The sequence below is a fragment of the Carassius gibelio genome, chromosome A10 (assembly GCF_023724105.1).
Source record: "Carassius gibelio isolate Cgi1373 ecotype wild population from Czech Republic chromosome A10, carGib1.2-hapl.c, whole genome shotgun sequence".
NCBI lineage: Eukaryota > Metazoa > Chordata > Actinopteri > Cypriniformes > Cyprinidae > Carassius > Carassius gibelio.
The window spans coordinates 7859787-7881694 of NC_068380.1; the positions used below are offsets into that span (position 1 = coordinate 7859787).

The 21908-nt window shown below is 35.9% G+C and overlaps 1 protein-coding gene and 1 long non-coding RNA gene across 2 annotated transcripts in view; one reads left to right on the forward strand and one right to left on the reverse strand.

Moving 5' to 3' along the window:
• LOC128021024 (reticulon-4 receptor-like 1) overlaps positions 1–21908 on the reverse strand; it is a 105306-nt gene that overhangs the window by 31198 nt on the left and 52200 nt on the right. The gene's annotated exons all lie outside the window — the stretch shown is intronic.
• LOC128021036 (uncharacterized) lies at positions 6792–11367 on the forward strand. Its single transcript, XR_008185461.1, has 3 exons — positions 6792–9303; positions 10260–10317; positions 10410–11367. It is a non-coding gene; the product is annotated as an uncharacterized LOC128021036 (long non-coding RNA).

Below are 21908 nucleotides of genomic sequence, written 5' to 3' on the forward strand. Positions count from 1 at the left end.
CTTCAGCTTAATTTTCACATCAAGTACATTGACTGTGCAGACTCATTTTAATTATATCCTTGCATTTAGAATTTGTGCTGTGATGAATCTGAAAGGAAAGCAGAGCTTTGGCTAATAAAAAACAAATCAAAAACATTTGCATGTAACTTTCAAATAATCATCTTGTTTTGCTCGCTACTGAAGCAGGATGGGTGCCACTGCTGTAAGTGTGCTGACATCAGAAGCGCTGCTGGATAAGACTTTTGTTCTGAAATGTGTTCTGGCTTTTGATATAATCATGCCTAAACTGTATCTGGAGAGATGGAGGTAAGATAGCATCTCTGAACGTCCTGCTACAGATCTGTGGATCTGCCATGCAGTACAGTACATACAGTAATGAAGCAGCGATGGAGAAACACAGCCACTTTCCACACTGGGCCCACACTGGTGGAAAGAGCAAACTCACTCCCCACTGAAATATAAATGGGAAGTAAAAGAAATAAAAAGGGGAAATAGAAAAGGAGGGATTGTGGTGATGGACAACAGGATGAATAAGAAAAGAAAAAAAACAGGCCCCCTTTGATGCATGTTCTTTGCGGGACACTGGCTTTCCAGATTTCTCTTTTTTAATTACACGGCAGCACTGTGGTTTAAAATAGAAACAGTAGAATAAAAGAAATTGGTTATTATTATGGGTTAAAGCATCCACAACACCCTGAAGACACCAACCGTAACGTGCACTCCTGCAGAAGCCTCCCATGCTGAGAGGTACATGTAGATTAAATAGCATGAAAACTGCATTTCCATGTATGATTTGTAAGCCTGAAGGATATTTTAACACTCTTTAACATTAGGCTCTGCATATTTGCAGTAGCACTTTGAAATTGTTATTTTTTGGGAATACTTCAGTTTAGGTGAACAAACCATTCTCCTGAAGTTTCATCCATTGTTGGTTTACTGCAGTATCTCTTTTGCAGCGTGCCAGTTTCTTGCCTTTCAATGGACTGAACGTATTGATCCGTCAAGTTTGTTAATGTGGATCTGCTGACTGACTGAATGAAAGGGTATTTGTCGATCATTCAGTTTGACATGTGAGTCGATCTTGATCACAAAAATGGAGAAAGGAGTGGAAGAATTGCCACCACAGTATGTGTTTTTGAAGGAATCAACTCAGTGAATGAGTCAATGACACACTCAAACCTTTTAAATCATTGGATTAACAGATGCATAAATCACTGTTCTGAATTGCCATGAGCTGATTCATATTGTTTGTTTACTGAAGTATCTCTTTTGCAGTATGTCAGTTCTACCAGAAAGACTCGGGAGATAGAGGAATGTACGAAGCATACATTTATTGACAGCTCAGCGAGCACAATTATAAATTTCTTTGGCGGAAGGCCCCGTCCATGGTTCGTAATCCGAGGGTAGCGAATCTGCATTTCCTGCCTGAAGACGAAGGCAGGGGCGCAGCAGACCCCCCCTGGAAGGTAAGGACAGGACCATCCTGGTGGTGGTGGGGAGGGTGGAGGTTGTTGTCGCGTTGGCATCTGCGAACTCAAACATGTGTAAGTACGATCTTTTATACAGGAGTATAAAGACGTGATTGGATAATGATGAAGGTAATTAGTGACGAAGTGATTGAGTCTTCCTGGCAGAACTTAGGCTAAAGCTTCCATTTTTGTACCTTCATCCAATTGACTGCCTTTGACAAACTAAATGTATTGACGCATCTTGTTTGTGAATGCGGATCTGCTGACTGGCTGGCTGAATGAAAGGGTATTTGTCAATCATTCAGTTTGGCAATTCAATCTTGATCACAATAAAAGAAAGGCAGTAAGGCTACGTCCCTCCCAAGCCAGAGCTTTCCCTATTCAATCTTTGTTCCCCCTCATCTAAAGAAATATCTGCGTCCACATGAAACCACAAAACTATGTAATATACATCCCAGACCAATATGTGGCGCTGTAATTCTACCACAGAGATAGACTAAAAATGAAGAAGAAGACTTGGACAATGCGGATAAACCTTGCGCATTGAATACAAATGAACATTGTGTTAATGTTAAAGTTAATAAAAAGACAATCGTTCAGTGTTTGTTCATGTTTAAGTTTCTGTTACATGACATAGCTGTGTTAACTAGGGGCGAGATGTGGGCCGATGACGTCATCGTTTCAGAAAATATAAGGATTCGCTGTCCAGATGAAAACTCAAGGGTGGCATTTTAAATTTTATCCACTCTGGGACCTATATTAAAAAAAAATATCAGTTTTACTCTCCTAAAATTATCTGTGTGGTCGAAGCGCCTATACAAAACAAAATGTATGCATATATAGCAAAACACGTCTCCTTGTGGACGGGGCCTAAGTAAAGAAAGAATCAAATGACTCATAACACACAAAAATAAGCTTTTCAATCAATGGATTCAAAAGATGCAATGGGATAAATCACAATTCCAACCACTTTTTGATATTTACCATGATACTGAATAATTACCCTTTTCATAACCCTCTATTGTAATTGTAAAAAAAAATTGTGATGCACATTTACAAAAAATCTGGTATTGTAAGATGTATGCTTGATATATATATATATATATATATATATATACAATAGACCCAATGTCAAGAGATCCATATAAAGCACTTAAAGCTCTGTTAGGGAACAGAATATGTCTAATGCTTTGCTCTTAACAATATGCATGCTAGTCAAAATTCATGAAATTTAATTAAATAGTCCTGTAACTGGCTCTTAACTGTGCTATAAGCGCAATCTAATGTCTCGCTCAAATGGCTTAATATTTATAAAAACTTAACAGTTGTAAGATTGCTGCTTAATGATAGAGTTTGTGAGCATGGATGAAGGTCACACTGCTTCATAATGCTGAAGGTTGTTGTGTCTTCTTAAGGGTTTATGATTGGTTAGTGTGTGTAAATGTGCAGGAGTACCAGCTTGGGTGTACATACAGTCCTAAATGTGTGTGTGTGTTTGGATATTAATAGCTCTCTCCACTTTGTGTTGGCTCTCCCTTAGGTCTGCGATGTGCTTTTTATGTTATTAACTGTTGAGAGTTTCTGTGTCGTCTCGACCTCACCAGCTAATGAAGATAGATGACACAGGCAAAATGTTTTTAAATATCATCGAGTGTATGTAAGTGTGTCTTTGATGTCCTGCAGGTATAAATGCTAAACATATGGAGAACCCTAGGGATCCCAGTTGATCGACTGAGTTGAGAAAACTGATTGTGTATGCATAATGTGTTGCGATGCATGTTTCAATTGCATCTTGGATCCGACAGTTATGATTAACAGTGTTTTTACCATTTATCACTATTGCTATTTTACATTGTTTACATAAAACAGTGCAATTTATTACTATGACAGTAACTCCAAGTATCTAAACCATATTTGCCATAACCAATGATAAAATGTGCAATATGCATAAATGTTAAACACATAACGACATAAACCGCTTTCTATAGCGTCTTCGGTTAAGCGCTATAATATAATAGACTAATCTTCATCATAGATTTATTTTTGTTTGCTTTTATTATTATCAGGACCAGCTGACTTTACATGATGAATTGCTCACGGAGAGTGGATATTGTGTTTGAAAGTTTAAATAGATGAAATTGCAAGAATTCTCATCTTTTAGTGAGAATAACCTTAGTTTTCACACAGCGGTCTCAAAGAAAGATGAGAAAATAGCCACATTAGCTCTAAAAATTGGGCACAAAGAACATTAACAAGCTTTTAAAAGAATGTCTGAAGAGGCTAAAGGCCAAATTTTGTAATTGCCCAACAGAACATATTATTGTTCAGAGGTTGCTCTTTCTGTCTCAGAAGACTCAATGGGGTTCTCAGTTATGTTTCATTTAAATATCACATTTTTATTCTAATTTCTCTATTTAATCCATAATTTCACTTGTGATCACTTTCCTGGTGTTCAGATGTCAAAGGGTTTTTTGGTGTGAAATATTGTGTGTGTGAATATTCGTTCGTTCATGTCTTTTAGTTGTATCAGACTAGGTGTGAACAAGCCTTAAGAACAGCAAGCCTGAAACCAACACTAGCGATCACAAACAGGCCTTTCACATTGATGTGACACATCTGTTTGTTGATGCTGTGCTCAGGTCTTTTGTCGCACTTTTGGCTGAGACGGAAAGAGGCTAGAAGTGAAGATTTATTTCCACGTCACTGCCTGTCCACATGCATGATGTGTCACTTCCCCTGAGGCTCTGTCAGTGAGGTCACCACACTGTTCAGCTCTCCTTAAGATGCAAGCCATGAGTCCATGCACATTAGTGTACAAAGAAATGGAACAAAGGTGATGAACTCACAAAAACAAACATACAGAATTAAGTTCTGTCTTGTTGTTATTTTACTTAAAGTGAAAATAAAAGTTGAAAAGAGTATTTTAATTTAAATGGTTTTAATTGCAAATAGAACATTTTAATTTAAATGGTTTTATTTTCATTTAAAGCAAAAAAATACACACACACACACACACACACACACACACACACACACACACACACACACACACACACACACACACACACACACATATATATATATATATATATATATATATATTGTTTGTTGTTGTTGTTTATTATATTATATTATATTATATTATATTATCAACCCATCTCTTTTAAAGAACTACAGACCAGTTTCCCTTCTTCCTTTCATTGCAAAAAAACACTTGAACGAGCTGTTCAACCAAGTCTCAACATTTCTCACAAACAACAACCTCCTTGACAGCAACCAATCTGGCTTCAGAAGTGGACATTCAACTGAGACTGCCTTGCTCTCAGTTGTTGAACCTCTAAGACTGGCAAGAGCGGAATCCAAATCTTCAGTTTTTATCCTGCTTGATGTGTGGGTGAGGTGTCCAAGTCACAACATCTAACTCCTGGGGTGCCTCAGGGCTCAGTTCTTGGACCACTTCTCTTCTCTGTCTACATGGCATCATTAGGTTCTGTCATTCAGAAACATGGCTTTTCATACCACTGCTATGCTGATGGCACTCAACTCTACCTCTCACTCCATCCTGATGATACGACGGTAGATATTTGCATCTCAGCTTTCTTGCTGGATGATGGACCATCACCTTCAACTCAACCTTGCCAAAACAGAACTGCCTGTGATTCCAGCAAACCCATCTTTTCATCACAATTTCACCATCAAGTTAGGCACATCAACCATAACTCCTTCAAAAACAGCTAGAAGCCTTGGAGTTATGATTGATGATCAGCTGACTTTCTCAGATCACATTGCTGAAACTATCCGATCCTGCAGATTTGCTTTATTCAACATCAAGAAGATCAAGCCCTTTCTTTCGGGAACATGCTGCACAACTCCTTGTTCAAGCTCTTGTTATGTCCAGGCTGGACTATTGCAATGCCCTATTGGCAGGTCTTCCAGCCAATTCTATCAAACCTTTACAATTAATCCAGAACGCGGCAGCAAGATACATTTTTAATGAGCCAAAAAGACTGCACGTCACACCTCTGTTTATCAATTTGCACTGGATTCCAATAGCTGCTCGCATAAAATTAAAGGCATTGATGTTTGCCTACAAAACTACCACTGGCTCTGCACCAATTTACCTAAATTTGTTACTTCAGACGTATGTGCCCTCTAGAAGCTTGCGTTCTGCAAGTGAACGTCGCTTGATTGTGCCATCCCAAAGAAGCACAAAGTCACTATTACGGACTTTTAAATTAAATGTTCCCTCCTGGTGGAATGACCTCCCCAACTCAATCCGAGTCCTTAGCCATCTTCAAGAACCGGCTTAAAACCCATCTCTTCCATTTTTATTTGACCCTCTAACTTTAAAACTCACTATTCTAATTCTATTCTTAAAAAAAATCTTTCTACCTTTCTAATCTTTTTGTATTCTATTTTCTTTTCATTTATTATGCAATTGTGTGTGTGTGTGTGTGTGTGTGTGTGTGTGTGTAAAGACCTCTAACACTAGCTTGCTCTATTCTTTTTTTATTCTATGTGTTTCTTTTTATTTATTATATTATTTAAAAGCCCATTCTATGTTAACTGTGTTAACCTAACTGAGACTTGTTATAGCACTTATATTTCATTGCTCTTTTTGTTTTGTTTTTGATTGCTTCCACTGTCCCCATTTGTAAGTCGCTTTTGATAAAAGCGTCTGCTAAATGAATAAATGTAAATGTATTAACTTAAAGCTGCAGTAGGGAACTTTTGACGCTCTAGCGGTTAATAAACAGAACTGCTTGCGTCTTGCGGAAGAACATTGTAGCCAGAGCTACTTCTCTCTGTTTATGTCTATGAAGAATCACAAAGGTACTGGGTTACTCCGCCGCGGTACCCCCGAAGCAATCTAAAATAGTCCGAATATAAACACTTATTATAGGTGTACCCTAGTGATTCAGGACAAGCTAAAAACACGGTTTGGAAAATGGATTCATGATGTACTCGCTTATTATGTTCATTTTTCTACATTTTGAACACAAAGTTACGGACCGCAGCTCTGATTGGATGTTTTTTACCGGGAGCGCATGACTTTCTGCAAATGGCAATAGGAACACTGGGAGGAGCCAGAGGAGCTTGATTTTTTTTTTCACAGATTATCTGTCTCATATTCTACTGTCAGGACATAATGACAGGTTTAATAAATATGTAAAAAAAAATTTTTTTTACAAAAGTTCCCTACAGCACCTTTAATGACTTTATGTTAATATAATTCAAAGTTAAAATTAAAAGTATTTGAAATCAGGAAATGTAACTAAATGGAATATGTTATGGTTTTTGTTTTGTTCTTTTATCCTTTGCTCTGTTGTAACATTTCCGAGTTCCATATACTGTATGTTCCTCTGAAGGCTTGTTCTGGAAGCGCTGTGGGAGGTATGTCTGCTACCATTATCCACATTGTCACGGCCCCACAACCCACTTTCAATATTCAAGCACACAGCGCACAGGGAACAGGGATAGACAGCATCCTGATAGGATTGTTTCCAGAGTCCATATGCCAGGCCAAGAGATTACTGCCTCTTGCTTCCCTAGTGTGTATCTGATTTTGTGTGTTATAGATCAAGACTTTCACTAAAACCCAACTTTATGAGATTTTGCACTATGCTGTGCTCAGCGCTGGTGGTTGTGGGTAAGGTATATTGGCAGAGTGTTTGTGAACTTGCAGTTCTCCTATTTACTGCATGTGAGAGTTCAGTGAATTGATACACTTGTGTACTGTACCTTTAACTTTAGGCATTTCTGTTTAAGGATGCATGCATGTAGCATCTTAAGATGCTAATATGCACCCTTTGAGGGTAAATAATGTACAAATGTGTACCAATAAGGTTATACAACCGTGCTGTTAATTTTTGTATGTTTTTTTTTTTTTTTTTTTTTTTTTTTTTAGGATTTATTATTATTTATTAAAAATGTGAGAGGATTCCATGTGTTATGTACATTAATTGGTAATGGTAAATTTTGTCAATTTATTACTACATACAGAAAAAGGTTAGAGAAATCATGTAAATAATTTATTTTATAATTTCATTTCATTTTCTACTTGCAGCCAGTTATTACACCACTGCACCCCTAATGGTAATTTTTGCACATTTGTTTCTGATGGTGTTCAAAAAACGTAATTAGTACATACAGAAAAAGGTATAGAGAAATGAAGGTCTTATTTAATGAAAGTTTAATTTATTTTAGCCATGTGAGACTTACTGTACATCCAGTTACGGCCACAGTGCGCCTCAAATTATAATTTTCATGCATTATTTCTGATGGTGTTCAACTTTTATATCATTTTATTTTATTTACTATATTCCATATAGTTAAGAACCACACAGAGTTTTTTTTTTTTTTTTTTTTTGCCTTTCTTGCCTTCAGAGACAATGAACAGACATTTCCAAAAGATTTCAGTATTTTTAGAAAGAAAATACTCATGGCAAGCTGTTGTGTGATTATTTATTTATTTTGCACCTGCACAACTTTTCAGGTAAAATAAGTTAATTCGGTCTAATGGGATTGTTTTCCCCCACTGGGAGGATTGTTTTCTGTTCCGCAGATACTTCCAGAGAATCACGTTGATGATATAACACCCGAAGACATACACACGATACCTGGAGAAACTTAAAATGGTGTGGGTGCTGAGTTCTGCAGCCTTTCAGTGGAACAAAGTGATTTTTATTACATTTACTTTATTCAAATATTATTTACTTATTTATTAATCGCCTGGTGATATCACAAATGCTGCTGTTCACTGTAGTCAAGACCACTTATATACACAAAAGCAAAACTTTGCTTCAAAAGGCCCTCGCTACATCTGTGGCAAGTGCTATTATTAACCATTGTCATTCTCTACCGCATCTATTCAAAATGATTCCCCATGGGTATAATTACTCATTTAGGTCCCAGAATAAACTTTCCATTTAGATATCAATAATGATTTCAATATCTGCGATAGTATCCTCTCTGGTACTTGGTATTGGATCGAAAAGAAAATAAGTAGCATCTCCCGTCCCTAGTGATTCGTCCTCTTTTCAGTTATTTAAGATCAATTGACGTCATTGACTTTTTAAATGACTCCGGTGTTTTGACTCTTGTTAGCAATGTGCCCTCTATAGATTTATACCGATGAATCTCATTACATACATTCCTTCTCCTTCTTCACTCACGTGCTGTCCCCTCTGGCGACGTGTACACTAGTCTCTGCTTCCTCCTTCCTGCTCGTTCATGCATTCTCATGGCGGCCTGTCAGTGTCCTATTAGTCAAACACTGTCATCATCACAGTTTATTAGCATGTGAAAGGTCACAGTAATGTCGGATGCTAATTGCGGTGGCGCTAAACAGCTGATTGATCGACAGATGAGCTGAAATGTGACCATGCACCATGATTCATGTAGATATCGATACATACTTCATTCCATCTAGCATAAATAAAGCCAAACAGTCTGTCACATTCTGTCGTACTTATCAGCAGGTCCAGCCGTGCCGTGAGTGCCGGGCATGATGGAGATATATAGAGGTCTTAAAATAACCCTTAAAGATGACAGCACTGATAGAGTCGCACACAAGATAAGCATGTGACTTCATGTTGATCGATGGCAGAGAAATAAAGTGCAATCTTAATGAAGATGGGAACGGTGTGTGTGGTACGGTGTGTCTGAGCCCCTGTCTGTGGGGAGCACTGGGGCAGATAGTATTTGCTCTGTTTATAATTTCTCTCTGTTTCAACCAGTGCTGACAGTTTTTTTTTTTTTTTTTTTGTACAAACCTTGCTGGCATCATGGCATATTGCTGGATTAGCACCAACCATCTCACTCCCATCTCTTGGTAAATATCTTTTCAGACATATTTGTCAACCTTAAACTGCCTTGCCGCCTGTTCTTTGCCTTGCCTACACATTGAATATCTTTAAAAACAGCCATATTTATTTACTTGTTTTTGTGGAGCCATGTTTTTCAAGTGTATCTGAGTCCAGTACAAACCACACCCCTCTTTCCCAATTAGGGAATCACAGATGTCATCACTACCGCTCTTCTACTTCACTTTCAGCGCTTTTTAAGCTTAACTATCACCACTCACGCGATGAGGCATACAGATTGTATTGCATAGCTCACAGACACCTTAAGTCATCCACTGCTTTGTGCAAAGTTAAAAGAAAATGCCATCTGAAGACAGTCGAGTTCCCCTCGAAGATACATTCATATAAACATCCCCAATTGAACATTTAGATTTTCTTCCGATATTTTGCCCATCGCAAACAGTGCGCTTGCTCGGCCTGCTACAGCATTTTCCCCTCTTTGTGTCCGTCTTCAGCATCTCGTTTACAAACTTCGTACTATTTCAACAAAAAATTACATTTGGGAAAATAAATGCAGTGCAGTTTGCTTGCAAGTCTAGAGATCTATATGGCTTATTGACTGATGCATCTCTAATGTCCATCTTACATGAAATGTACTGTATTGGATGTAAATGTATTGGAGTAAAAGTACTTTAATGTAGTAAATTAAAAGAAGAGTTCTGCAAAAATATGTATACGAGTAAAGTATAGATACCAAAAAACTGTACTTAAGTATGGTAACAAAGTATTTGCACTTGGTTACTATATATCTCTGAATGTGAGACACTGAAAGCATCTTGATCATGAGCTGCTTGCATGTAAAATAACACAGTGCCATGATTCAAACAGGCTGCGCATATATTGAACTAAATTGCATTATTCAAGTTGTTTGGTTTCAAATAATTGTGCAGTCCTAGTGAACTTTCTTCACATTGCTCCTGGTTAGGAAAGGAGGAATCTTGGTAGAGGCAAGGCAACAATCTTGACACATTGCCATCATGCTGGTGAGTTTTGCACACACATACCACTTTGATTTTCTTCAAAAATGTAAAAGTCTTGTTCGTGTGTGTGTGTGTGTGTGTCTGTGTTTTCTCAGCAGTGGTTGACAAGCTGTAATCAGCCTCAGGATTTGAGTCCCTGCAGGGGGGGATTGTTGGTATTTGCATCAGGCAGTTAATGAAATGATCAACGAGAGAACAAAGCAACAAATAAACCCAAAGCCGAACAGAAGAAAGGCCTCCAACGATGCCTAAGAAAGCTGTGTCTTTGTGTATGTGCTATTGATGGCCAGATGTTATAGATTGTTAAGTCTTCGCTTGGCTCTGGTCGATGTCATGCCAGAATATCCTCCTATTTTCTTCCAATGCCACATTTGAAAATCACACCCGAAGGATTAAAGCCTTTGCTGAAGGCTTCCCGCTGACCACAGGATATAATGTCATCTTATTCTTGTCTTTTATGTGTTCCCAGGTGGTTTACACTGTCCTCTGCATCAAATCAAGCAGTTTTACTTTTTCTGTTTCCAACAGGGTCAGCTGAGCCGCAAAGACTTAACGCTTGATCGATCGAACTAATTAAAGTTTAATTAGGGAGCTTGTTCTAAACCGAGTACTTGACAATAACATGCCAATGAGAGCACCTCAAGACAAGTATTTAATCGGGGAGGCATGACTACACAACAACAACACTATCATGCTCATTATCTGTATTGACGACAGTGTTTCACCATGAGGCTGATTTACAGATATTGTGCCATTGATACTTGCTGAAAAAGCACCCTAAACCAGCCTAAGGTGGTTTGCTGGTCTTTGGTGGCTAACTTGCGGTTTCAATGGTTCTAGAGGGGTTTTGAACACTTTGACAGCTTGCCAAACAGCTCAACAGACTTCAAGATCAAATAAATCAGGTTAAACCTGCTAAACTTTAAGTTTCTAAACCACACAGCAGTTGAATTTCAATCTTGAAATAAAGATAGCCACATAACACAGAATAAGATTTGTAAATATTTTTACACTGTATACTGTCTGTATCGTTCAAAAGTTAGAATTTTTTATGTTAATTTTTAAATTATTAATATTTAGCAAGGATGCATTAAACTATTGTGTTTTAAATAAATGCTGTTCTTTGTAACTGTTTCCACAAAAATATTGTGATAATAATATGCCCCGCCTTTCTGAAACACATCGTTTAAAAAAAAAAAAAAAAAGCTTGAATAACGAATACCTCAAGCGTGTAACGGAGATGTTACATCCCTCACCATACTGTGATGTTGTGTCCCGGTCAGAACACAGGCAAGACAAAAACAATAAAACCCATTACAAACGAGCCATTTGTTGCATCCAGTGGGGATATAATTACGGATTATAATGACTTATACTGTCTTTTTAAACATAAAACCATGTCTGAATTTGTGACAATCAACAAACATGAACAAACAACAAGCGCTAGTCTACACTGCCCAAAACTCTTGTTTGAATCATCAGTGGCAAATTCTTTAAATATGTAAACGTACTTACAGACTGTGAGTCAGCACGTATTCTTTGCGTGAAAATGTGGGCGGCATTATGCAAATCTTCCCACATCGTGATGTTGACATGTGGAGGTGTGTTTTTAAATAATATCTCTTTGGATTTAAGACTTTAGTTTTTGCAACTTTAGGGATCTTATCTATTCATAAATCTATTCACTCCAAAGAGAAATGAAAAATTGTAGTAATATTTCATAATACAGTATTAATATGGACTTATTTACTTTTTAGTGCTAGTGTTTATATATATATATATATATATATATATATATATATATATATATATATATATATATATATATAATATGACTTAAAATGTCTTAAAATGTATAAATTATATATTAGAAATATGTCTAAAAACATCAACTTATTCACAGTTTCATATGCTGCTATTACTGTAGGTTATTTTCTGTTTATCACTTGTCCCTTGACCCCTTCATGACCTCACACAAACTGAAATGGTAACAGAGAGAGAGAGAAGGGTAATGAGGCAAGCTGAAAGCTCTTATAGCATAGTGCACTATGGGTCAAATTAAGGCATTTTTGGCTATGCATCGCTTCAATCTCTTTGCAAGCATTTTGCCATCCCTCTTTCTCTCTCCTGCATTTTTCCTCTGAAAATAGATCTTGGAGTGATTTTTCTCATGTTTCTGTCAGTCTCTAATGGAGAATAGATGATGGATCCACTCATAGCATATATGATGGATCTATATATATTTATACACTTTTATTGTTTCCCCTATTACTTAACTGCGGTTTTGTCCTTAAGAACAATGTCCTTAAAAATGCTGATCATTATTGTGTCTTTTTTTAAGGTTCTTTATGATGTAAGTCATGGTTGAATTATGGACCTTTTTTTAATGACTAATCTAATGAATTTTCATTTTTTAGTACAATTATCTGTAACTAACAGCATCACACAGCAATCCAAAAATACAGCAACGGACATTTTCGTCAAAAAAAAAAAATGTGTTCGGTCACATAAAAGGATTTACATGCAGGAAAGAGGGCCTAGGACCAGATCTCTCTATTATTCAGTAGTTTGTTGATATTAAGCTGTTTGGCAGGAGCTACTCTTTCCCACAAGCACCGCTGATGAATCTCCTTAGGTACTGGTTATTTAATATCTCACTCTATAAACTCCTGTGGACTGAAAATGACTGTTAACCCCTCCTCCCTCCCTCGCTCTTTCTATCCCTCTGTTTATCTCTATTTGTTTAGATGTTTCGCTGGAGAAAGCGCACTGAGCTCTGGCAGAAAATAGCCTGGTGACTTGTTTTGAGAGCTCAGCCAATCACGGTGTCCGGCCCGTTGTGCTCGTCTAATCAGGTGCAGGCAGCAAACAATCATCAGGTTTGACTCTCCAAAGCTATAAGGCTTGAATATTACAGCTCAAGAGCTACTGATCAATAAAGACTAGAGAGATCTTGTCATAGCAGATCTTAAAACATTATCCCAAGACACTACATGGCATGAATAAGTCAGTCACCTTCATGAAAAATAACAATGTGAATTGTTAAACAGTTGTTTGAGGTTTCAGCCCAGCCAATACTTCATCACTTATGGGGAATGGGTCTTTTCTCTTGCTTCTAAGAGCCTCACTTTTGTGCTGTGATCACTTCTTCCTTTGTCTGCAAAAGTGCTGCCTTTGCTCTGAATGCCCAAGTGATTTTTCACTTTCAATAATCTGTCTTTCTGTGTTCTCTCACATCACATTCTATAACGCAACCGTTACAGAAGCTGAAGCAACATTTGTCACACGTCTAAATCCTGCATTTAAACTGAAGCAAATGACATGAACAATCACAGTGTTTTATTTTTCATTAAGAGCCAGCTTTGTCATAGATCTTTCTTCTAAAAATGTAGGAGGCCCCAAATAAATGATAAAGTTAATTAACAGAAAAGAAATATGCATTAAAGATCAAAATATTTTATTGGCTTTTATTTTTATATTTCAAAGTTTATTTTAATTTTAGATTAAATTTGAGTAATTTTGTTATGTGCGCTTGTCAATTTTAAGATACTGTTTTGTAAATATTTCAATATAGCTTTCATTTAGTTTTATTTCAGTTTTTAGCTTAGTCATTTTAGTACTTTAAGTTCTGTTTTTTTTTCATTTATTTCTGCTTTTAATTTATTCATCTAATATTTGTTTTATTTCAGATTTATTTGAATTTTGTTTCTAAAAATTCTTTAGAATAAATTAAATTTTAGTGAAAAATAACAACACTGTATTAAACAATCTTTAACAATCTTACACTGTACAGAAAGAGTACAGTTATACAAAGTTAATGTGGGTAACAATGAAGATTGAGCACAGATTGAGAAATTGTTGAGATATTTTATGAAAACTAAAGGAGGCACATGAGACGCAGAAGTAAACATCCATTTGCACTCAGTTTAATCTCATTGCTATTGAAGAAACAGCTAAAACACTAAGACGGTCTCATTTATAATTGTGCGGTAACTAATGGGTTAATAATGTTTTTCCAAATATTGTATTATCAATTATCATTAATAAAGATTCTAGACTAGATAAGTGATTTTAATGGAGTTTTTTTCTGATAAGAGTCATGGCTGGTTAATGCATCAGTTTCCTATGACTATAATCTAACGAATGAAAAAATAGGATAAAATCAGGGATTACATTTTCTATAGCTAACAGCATCAGATAGCTGTGGAAAAAATACAGTGACTGCCTAATAGATGAGATATTTGGCTTTTTAAATTCTAAATGCACTTTATCCATATAAAGTGCGTATGAGCAGAAAATGTTGACAAGATGTTATACCTCGGAATCTAAATCAACCAGAACCAGTGGATGTTAAATGAAGAATTTCCTGGAAAAATGCAAGTCAACGTGAACATCCACATTAAAAATTCTCATTGCTATGCAGGCTTAGTTTGTGTTTGTACACATTTGTGTGAGTGTGTGTGTGTGTGTGTGTTCATGTGCTTCTATGCATGTCAAGCTAATCAATCATGCGCTAGCTCTCTGTGGTGCTCTGCTTGAATGGGTTTCTAAAATCAATTCCCACCCTTGATTGTAACCTGCCTCGTTTTATGTAATTTCCTCTCTCTCTCTGTCTGACAAAAGCTGATGAGAGAGTTGAATTGTTTCAGCTTGACATTTCCAACGTATTCAGCCAAGACGCATTCTATCTTGTCCGGCCCGGACAGCGCCACCTGCAGGTGCGTCTGATCTTATCGCAGGTTTAACGTTTGATTTATGTGTGTTCATCATGATTTAACAATCAGGACTGTGTAAAAATGAGCGTGAAAGGCTGCATTTCTAGGGCAGCATGAATCATCAGCAGAAGTCTGACGGCATGCACCAATTTCATCCGATTTGCATTTGACAAGCATGTAAAGCAACCAAATCAAATGTTTCAGAGTTTTCCTTTTCATCTCGACAAAAGGAATCTTCCCGGTTCGCTCAGGCAGCACGTGTGTGTTGGCAGAGCAGAAGGAGTTGTACTATACATCACGGCTGGCCGGTTCAGTAATCACAAAGCTCACAGACTCTTCCTTTCTATCCCCCACACGGAAAAGGTGAGTGAGAGAGACAAACAGAGAAAATGAAACAAATAGAGAGACACAGAGTTTGTTGAGATGACTGTTGAGATGAGTCTGGTTGGATTATGGGGTTCGTAGTTATTGTAATTGGCTTTGTACAAAAATCAGCCAATGCCTTTTCCCCCTGCTTGTTTTGCAATCACATATTTTGTTATGTTGACATATTAAAGTTTTAGTGGAAAAAAATACTCCATCTCCATAACTCAGCATATGAGTTAGATTAGTTACATTATTATGGTCAAAACGTCATTGTACTTCATTGTACTTCAACAAAAATACTTTACAGCTACCTTTATCAGTCCATTCAAATGTTTCAAATACATAGACACAGTATACATTGCAAGTACATATTACATTACATTGCATACACAAATATAGATTATATTTTAATGTAAAAGACGTAAAGTAAAATTTGCAACAAAGATGCCTCATTAAGGTGAATATGTAGTGCTCTCACTCTGGAAGAGTAAGAAATCGAATACTTTAATGGTTGCGAACGAAATAGCTCAACGTGAGAGCAAACGCAATGACATGTCAAATAAAACTTAATCGCATTACAGAAGAGTGGCTTGATTAAGTGATGGAAATAGTGGATGATCAGCACAGAATGCTAACAAATCTCTGAGACATTAACAGTCACAGACAGGTGTAGTAGTGTGCAAACTCTGCTACATGGGGATTAGATAACTGTTAACTATTTTTACAAATATTTTTAATAGCATTTCTGGGTAAGAAACAGCACTGTAAAAAATGTTTTCTCAGGTAACCTAATATTGCATCATTTAGTTACATCAAGGGTGACATCAGATATAAATAGCACATTAAAAATAAAAGTTACACACTTGTTTTGTGCGTGTGTGCAGTGTGCACTGAAAGAATGTTTTTGCTCAGATGGCTGAAATGTCCCCCTAGTAGAGAGAGGTTTTGCTCAGCGAGAAAAAAATATATATAAATATATTTTTAAAAATCATTTATTAATAATATAATATAATATAATATAATATAATATAATATAATACATCAGTTTTTTGTTTAGTTTTTTTTAAAAATATAATTCAAATCCTGTCTTTAGCTTTCCAATCCCTTCCTGAGTGCTTTGTTGTTTATTCAGTATTTTGTCTAATTCAATTTCATTCTTTTATTTCCCAGGTGGATCAGAGTCTGCGTGGGTGAGCACAGATGCATTTTTCGTGAAGTTCACAGATGAAATTTGTTTCCTAGCTATTCGTGAGTAGTATCAAAGCACTTTCTGCTTTAAACTTTTGCAGTGTCACAACATATTTATCTCTGAACAAGCCAGCACTGATCATTGATTTGCATTTCAACACTTTTGGCTCACGGCATGCTTTTAAGTACACATTAGTGGTTTCTGTCAGTTCAAATGGTCCAGTCTTACATAAGTGAGCGACAAGTGGCTGGACTTTCCATTATGCCATTACAATCAACAAAACCTCAAGACAGCTGAAGTGCAATGTCAGCTCTGAGCTGACTGAACACAATGAAACAACTCCCCGCTCTCCACACGCTACTACCAGCCCAACCCACACTAATGGAACAAAGGAAAACATTTACAATTACCCTCCCACAGTGAATGCCAACACTGCTGGACCTACAGTGGGGTTCTGAGACCACACTCACAGGGTTTATTTACTTCATTTAAACATAAATAAGGATGAAACAAGTTAAAGATTTAGAATGTTGAACAAAAGGTAACAGAACAAACAAAAACAAACAAAATGTATATATATATATATATATATATATAATGATATTTTCACAAAAATATAATATTTTATTATTCGTAAAATATAAATAAATATACATTTTTATCAACATTGATAATAATATGAACCATTATTAATAATTGAGTGCCAATAATAGTTCAATAAATCAACACCAAATCAGCTTGTTAAAATGATTTCGGAAAGATCATGTGACTTCGAAGACCGTAATTGCATTTCAAAATACTTTCAAATTGAAAAATGTAATATTACAAGTTAAATTGTTGTAATATTTTAAAATATTACTGCTTTTACTTTATTATATTTATTATTATTATATAGAATTAAATATTACAAAATAAATATTTAAACTATTTAAACTATTCTATTTTATTACCTTAAACATTTTATCACTGAATATAAATATTAATTACAATTGACTGTTTAATTTACAATTCAAAGTAATTTCTATACTTAAAAATATGTAATAGTTACAAATGAAAGCAAAGTGGTCTCAGACTTTCGGAGCCGTTTTACCTCTCTTTATTTCAGTGAATGGGATCTACTGAGGCTCTAAGAAGGGTTTTATTATTATTATTATTTTAATCCAGTGGACAGTGGGTGAATGTGATCTTTAATACAGTGCCGGGGCTGTGCCAGAAGCTATCATTCCACAAAGTGTGGCAATAACTCTCAGTTGTGTTCAATGAGGAGAGATCAGTGGGCCTTTAAAAGACACCACTCTTTTATGTTATATTCATACTTGCTGTTTTTTTTTTTCTTCCTCTCACAGGCCAGCTGTCTAAAAGCACCACTGTATAATTGATGTGTTTTTGCAGGCACAGTCTGAGCACAGACAGCGGGCTATAAACCCCTCTCAACAACATGTTCCTCTACGCCTCCTCCTCCCAGATGGCCTCCCTCTATCTCTCCTTCTTTCATTCTCTATCACACATGCATGTTCTCTTTCTCTCTCTCCCTCTGCCTCTCATGCATATCTCCCCCTCTCTTTCTTTCTTTCTTCCTCCCTCTTTATTTCTCTCCATGAGGGCTAGAGGTTAAAGGCAAAATTGGTCATCCTCAGGAGAACTAGGTGATTTGTGGCAGCGTGTCTTGGTTTGAAAAAGAGACCGTAATTATGAGTACCTTGCTGTTAAATGACGAAAAATGTGTGTTTCTCCTATAGAAAAGTTCAGACGGGAATATAATGTGTGAATGAAGGCTGGAAAGACTAAACGGATGTGCAATAATTGGATTCCATAGTAGGACTGGGTGATTTACATTGATTTTTTACATCTTTGTGATGATTATTTGGTGAAATCAGAAATACACCAGAAAAAAAGCGAGCTTTGAAAAAAAAAAAATTCACTCAGAAATTGCTAGGAAATTTCACAAATAATTCCAAAGAAATTGGCATTAACATTGAGTTAAATGTGAAATAGACTGAAATAGTATTTTCTTGTAAAATCTACTCTAGTAATATGCTTTATTTACAACTGTGTATAAAATATAATATTTTATATTAGAATAAAATATTTATAATATAATATGATAATGTATTATTAATTATATATGTAATGTAACCTCTATAAAACAATTTATAATATATAATTAGAATTTATTGAAATATTTAACTTTCTGTACTTTAAAATAGAAATATATTTTATTATATAATAATCCTGAAAAAAAAAAACAGATCACTTAATGAGAAAAGATAGAAGCCTTTGCACTTGTTGTCTCAGACTTTGGGATTATTATTATTATTTATTTTTTTTATTTTTTATCATGTAGTTGCTGTATTTTCTAAAAGTCCAACAGTTTTACCATGATTTTAGATGTTTTAAGCACTTACCATAGCTTTTTACTTTAGTATAGCACACATAACACCGGGCTATGTATAAAAACTTATTGCATAATTATTCTTCCATAATCATTCTAATTATACATAATTATGACATTAATATCAGCTGACTGGTAGGTCAGCCATCATAAGTGGACAGAAGACCTTTTTTCAAAGCAATAATCCTTTGAAATGATAATATAATAGTATAGAGTCTCCTTGGCTTGTCCTACACGCTAGATTACTGTAATCTCTCCTCACACACTCTACCTGCTTCTCTTCATCTACTGGTCAGTGCGGATGTAATGAGAGCAGGGGGCTAATGCCAGAGAATAATGTTTTTATGAGAGACAGCAGAGGTCGGACGAGAAGAACGCCCCATGAGACAGAAAGTCAGTCCCGTGGGCAAACAAATGGCTTCCTAATGAAGCTTGACATTGGTTATAGGTTATCAATGTGTGCACTTGAGACGAGAGAGAAAGAGGGAGAACAGGTACAGAGTGAATTTTATGTTCTGGCAAGCACTATGAAAATTATACTTGAATTCATTGAGTCACTGGTGTAAAATCGCATGAAATTACGTTATTGTACTTCTGTCTGCACCTGCAAACTGTCCTACTCTAGTTCCAATGCTATAAATATTGATATCAAGCATGAATATTCCTCCCAAGTAATGATGAACTGTTTTAACGTGACTGACTACATGAATATGTATGTAAATTGATGTGGGGGATGATAGCACACAAGGTAATAGGTATTATGCCACAGGAAAAATAGGATATGAAAAATAAATGACTACTTTTTGACTTTAAGACCACAGCAAAAATAAACATAATAATAGTAGTATCTGTATGTATTCATACTGATCAGAAATGACAAAACTTGTAACTTTTGAACTTCTTATTCAACAAAGAATACTAAAAATGTATAATTATAATGTTTCTACAAAAATATTAAACTGCACAATTAAGGCTGCATTTATCTAATAAATAGAGTAAAGCAGTAATACTGTGAAATATTGTTTCAAATTTGACCAGTAAAGTCCAGTATATTGTAAAAAAACAACAAATATATATATATGATTATTTTAAATAAATGCTGTTCATTTAAAGGAAAATATAAACAAGTTTCCACAAAAATATTAAGCAGCGAAACATAAAAAAAAACATTTTAATACAAAAAACAATTAATAAAACATAATAATAAAAGCCATTATTAATAATTGAGCATTATTTGCTAACTGAGCACCAAATCAGCACAGAAATGTGACAATGAAAACTGTAGTACACATTTAATTAACATTTATTCAAGTAGAAAATATAGTGTTAAGTTAAATAATTATCAAACAACCTTGTTGAGCATGAGTCTTTCAAAAACATACAAAATATATCAGGGATTACATGCTGTCAATATGTATAATGTGCAAGAACCATATAGTAGGTTCAAATACCTAAAAATACTAATAGGATCCTGTTGCAATATTAGACCAGCGGAACAAGATGGACCCTGAAGAATGAAAATACCCCAATGTTAGCACAGTGCAGGTATGCTTCTCTCTTTAGTATCTGAGAAGAGAGCTGCTGGATTAATATCTCTTTCCTGTTGGTCGTTTCACACCAGAATGCTTTCACAGCAAAGCTCAAGGACATGCGGAAAAAAGCAGGACTGAGAAAGAGTTACACATAGTAGCAGCACACACAGAGGAGCATGCATTAGCAAAAGTCAATAGGTTTGACGTGCTGGAAACATCATGATCCACTAAGACAAAATCTTGGTTTATTGCTACTAAAGCTGTCGGATCAGTACAATAACCAGTCAATGAAAATGACAGCAAACCTGCTCTACGACACATGACTGCTACAGTATATATATAATTGATTATTTGGTGTTTCCTCAAATTACGAACTTCAAATGCTGCTAACATCTCCTTATGTTTCAGAGAATAAAGAAAATATGAAGTTAAAATGACATGAGGGTGAGTATAAATGACAATATTTTTTATGTAATCTGTGAGTGAATTATCCCTTTACAAGTTGATAAAACCCAGATAAATGAAAAGTTCACATCAGTCCAGATCAGATTCATGCTGGAAATTCCAGGTTTCGCTTGGCAGTCTAGATGGAGGTTTTCACCTAAAAAGACCATCTAGTAAGTTGGGTTTGCAACAAATAACCTGCAGTACCAAAAACCAGCCTGATCATGTTAAATCATTATGATCTATTTTTTTTTTCAGTAGGGATCCAGATCCTCTAAGAAAAGGGAGTGAAAAAACGAAAGAAACCAGTGGGTTTTCTTTCTCTGTCACAACTGTAATTAGAAAAGCCAGTTTGACCGGCACTCTGAACCAAGGATCAGAGGACAGAAAGACAAAAAAAAACACCCTGAAAAGGAAGAACAAAGGCAGTAACAGAACACAACAGAATGAGATGGACACCGGAATGGTTTAAAGAGGAAGAGACGAGGTACAGTACAAGAAACTAGTGTGTGTGTGTGTGTGTTTGTGTGAACTGAGGGGGATATTTGAGACATGGGAAATGCGCTAGTAAGCTGTTTGTAAAGGTCTTCAGACAGAGGACCACGTCTCACTAAAGCAAGGACACACATCAAGGAGAAACACTTCTCACTCTCATGCTTAAGGAGGAAAATGCCCTTCAGAATCCTGGAATTTATTAACCACACACACACACCCTCATGCATAGACTCCAGACTACCTGAACAAGCACCAAATAACCTGCATACTGTAATGAAATTACTGTATCGATCAGAAAACAGAATTCGGTCCAAGACCAATTTCTCTCTCACTTTCTCTCTCTCTTTGTGTGTTTGTGTGGACAGACAGACAGACAGACAGACAGACAGACAGACAGACAGACGGACAGATAGATAGATATAGGATGCAAATCCTATTGTGTTCTTGTCTTTTTGACATCA